Genomic DNA, 3,731 nt, shown 5'->3' with positions numbered 1-3,731 from the left:
AATGTATAGAGGAATATATATAAGAGGATTTTTTTTAGGGAAGGCCATAACATAAGAGGAATATATTACAGAGGAATATAAATAAAAGAAGTTGAAAAATGTAAGTCATATTGACACGCGCGTTGAAAATTTCAACCCACGCAAGCGCGAAACGAAAAATTCTAATTAGCCCACTCGGCACGAACTCACGGTCACTTTCATCTAACCTCCCCCTGGTAGCCGTCGTGGCCTATCCTCACCTCGCCGCCACAGACCATCCCTCACCTCCCCACCGCCTAGCTTCAGATCAACTCCTCCCATCGCCTCGCCACTTCACAGCAGCTATGGCCGGGGAGGCTGGCGGAGTTTTGGTCCTCCCACCCCTTTCTACCCTCCCGTAATGTGCAAGTGCACCCGAATCTCATCTCTCGACAGTTCTGGCAGCAGCGGCCAACACCGGTGGGCTACGACGCTAGGTCAGTGCCTCCTTTTCCTTCCCGAGATTTCCTCTATCCTCTCACCTTGTCTCTTCTTTCTTCTCTTTTTGCAGCAACAATACGCTGGCGGTGGTGGCAGACAATGGTGAGCTTACTAATGGTCGAGCGGCAGCGCGGGCTAATGGGTTCGGCTCTGTTCTCGTTCCCCAGTTATAATATTGTACTATTCACAAGTTAAGGTCGCAATCCCCACCTAGTCTAGTCTGATTGATTTCTGATGTAAAATCCTTGCTAGCTAAGACGTCAAAATTGGTACGATTCACACAACTATGCTGGAAATACTCGCTTAATTTATACACCTAGTTATTCAGGAACATAGTAAGATGAGGAAATACGTGCATATTTAGATGATGCAAAACATTGCCATGGTTTGTGGCTTTGTGCCACACTGGACTATTTGAATCTTTGTAAGGTACCAGAAATATCTTTGCTGATAATAGAGGCCTAACAAAAGCAGGGGGGTTCAGACTGATGAGGTTGTCCAAGATCGCTGGGAACAAGGTGAAATTGGTGAAGCACAAAGCCCTTATCGACGGCTTTAGTAAGTCCAGTTTCAACAGCAATAAAACGAGAAACATTCAGATAAGGCTTCGCTAACAAACTTATTATACTCTTCTGCAATTTAGGTTACTACACTGTGCTTCAGCTGTACAGAAATGAAGTGTTTGAATTGAGCATCAGCACACATTCCTTCTGCTTCATCCTTTATGGCCGTATGGGTCAGTCTAACTTTCTGTTCTGTATGCAGTTACTATTCATACGTAGGATCGAGTTTTGTGTTGGTCCTTGTAAAGTGTTTGATGAATTCCTTGCCTGTCAAAAAGATATCATTGGAACCTGAAGGTAGCTTGTGCCCCAGATCTCTCTTGCCTCTCCAAATTCATGGCAGCCACATGCGTTCTCTTCGAGAAATCTAGTATGATGTCCTCTGCCATTCTATTGGCTTGTCCATTATCAGCAGTTGTGTAAGGGTATACAGCAATTAGAAAACAGTACCACAAATAACTGAATGTTACGATGGGTAAATAGATTTTGTCTTCCATGAATACACAGAAATACATGGAAGTATATTAAGAGGTCAAAAAGTACTAGTCTATAGCCTTTTGGATAAAAGATGCAAAATGGTGAGCTAGTTTTATTTTTACTGTTCATGTTAGTATTTTAGTTTCTATTGCCCAGATGTATGCTTTGGAAAGGAAAGAATTACTGGTGTGACATCAGTAATTGCCGACGTACACTGAGTTCCTAGTTCCAACAGTAAGACATGATTAGCTATATATCTCCATGCATAGATGGTTCTAGAACAATTAAAATTTGCTCTCTGTAGCTTCCCTAAAAAAACTTTGTTCCTTGTACCTCAATTAAATTTCAAGTACATTGCATTGTTTTTCATATCTCTTACAACTAGTATTGTCATTTCTTAGGGAGTGTGAAGCAATATTAGAAGTGTTATGAGTTGTGAGAATGATCATGACATTGATGATGATGAGGATGACATCTATGGCAACGAGGGAGATGATAGTTGTGGCGATAAGCATTGTGATAAAGTAAAGATTTGAAGTTTGTGAAGAATTTAGCTTATGCAAATTGTCTAGACTTCTTTGTTACTTTTTTTTGCATTAGACGCTTCCATAGAGATTGTTATGGTAAATGTAATTCACATGCAACTCATTAGGTTTGTAAAACTTTATTATGCTAAATATAACATATGTTCTTTTGGTCATATGCATGCAGTTGTGTAATTATGAGACGTATTTGGAATGCCAATATTATGAATTATTGTGTTATATATCACATTTCCCTGTCATGCAACACCTCTCAGAGAAATTAATCCGTGAAGGTGTGTATGGCCTATGGCGCAACAAACATCATGGGTACAAAATATGCATACACGCGTTTTAGACTCTCGATGATTGTCTAAACTGAAGGTGCATGCTAACTTCTTAGCTACAGAAATCGCCAAAGGGGTGTATGAACCATCAGTAATCACACTAACTGATGGTTTGGGCTCTCCTCTCAGTTCTACATAACTCCGACGGGTTGGACATACCGTTGGCTATTAAGAAAACCAACGGTAAACAATAACCGTCGGATGATAAACAATCGACAGTGAACCGTCAGCTATAGGCGCATTTGACCTACTAGGACGCAGGTGTAGGCAACAACATATTCGACGGCTCACCGTCGGCTTATTACCGTGGGTAAAGATATAATGGGACGGTACCGTCAGTTATTAGTGTAATGGCCGACAAAGCATAGCCGACGGGAGATGGCCGACGGTGTACCGTCAGTTATAAGAGTATCCGACGGTGAGCTTAAATATCCGACGGTAATTCAACCCTCGGCTAAAACGGGAAATCTAGTAGTGTTGGTTATGTTATTGCTACGAGCTAGCCAGTTGTCTTCTCCCGCACAAAAGCGGGTCATGAGTGTCGTGAGGGCTGCCATAGATTTCGGCTTTTCCTGTCCTAGGTGTCGGGCAAGCCATTCGTCTCGGATGTTGTGCCTGAAGGCTGCAAGGGCCTCGGCGTCCGGACAGTCGACTATTTGATTTTTCTTGGTTAGGAACCGTGTCCAGAATTGTTTGGCCGATTCCTCTGGCTGCTGGATTATGTGGCTTAGGTCATCGACGTCTGGTGGTCGCACATAAGTGCCCTGAAAGTTGTCAAGGAATGCGGATTCTAGGTCCTCCCAACAACTGATTGACTCTACTGGCAGGCTGTTAAGCCAATGTCGAGCTGGTCCTTTAAGCTTGAGCGGGAGGTATTTGATGGCGTGTAGATCATCACCACGGGCCATGTGGATATGAAGAAGATAATCCTCGATCCGTACCGCGGGATCTGTTGTGCCATCGTATGATTCAATGTTTACGGGTTTAAAGCCCTCGGGGATTTGATGATCCATTACTTCTTCTGTGAAGCATAGTGGGTGTGCGGCGTCCCTGTACTAGGCTATATCACGACGCAGCTCGGATGAGCTTGGTCTGTTGTATTTGGCCTGGTCTTTCACCACAAATCCATCACCCTAAGAGCCCAATGGGGAAGACTGAGAAAGCGGCGACCCAATTGCTCGACGCAGAACCAACAAGCTAGCACCAACCCCTCAAAACGCACAAAGCAGAAAACTGGTTTGCCCCTCCACCGACAGTGAAATAATCCGCACACATAAAAGGTGCTATTCAGCATGCAACGCTTCACAGGACAACCAGGACATTCGCTGCTACCAGTCCCCCTATTAGGCCTCAGCCCACCCAAA

The 3,731-nt window shown here is 43.8% G+C and overlaps 1 long non-coding RNA gene across 1 annotated transcript; it reads left to right on the top strand.

The window, feature by feature from the left end:
• The first annotated feature begins 230 nt into the window (after positions 1-230).
• LOC123133513 (uncharacterized) lies at positions 231-2,034 on the top strand. Its single transcript, XR_006465281.1, has 4 exons — positions 231-455; positions 530-1,017; positions 1,103-1,195; positions 1,901-2,034. It is a non-coding gene; the product is annotated as an uncharacterized lncRNA (long non-coding RNA).
• The last annotated feature ends 1,697 nt before the right edge of the window (positions 2,035-3,731 follow it).

The sequence above is a fragment of the Triticum aestivum genome, chromosome 6B (assembly GCF_018294505.1).
Source record: "Triticum aestivum cultivar Chinese Spring chromosome 6B, IWGSC CS RefSeq v2.1, whole genome shotgun sequence".
NCBI lineage: Eukaryota > Viridiplantae > Streptophyta > Magnoliopsida > Poales > Poaceae > Triticum > Triticum aestivum.
Note: the sequence above shows the minus strand (reverse complement) of the source record. Positions and strands in the feature narration are given on the sequence as shown.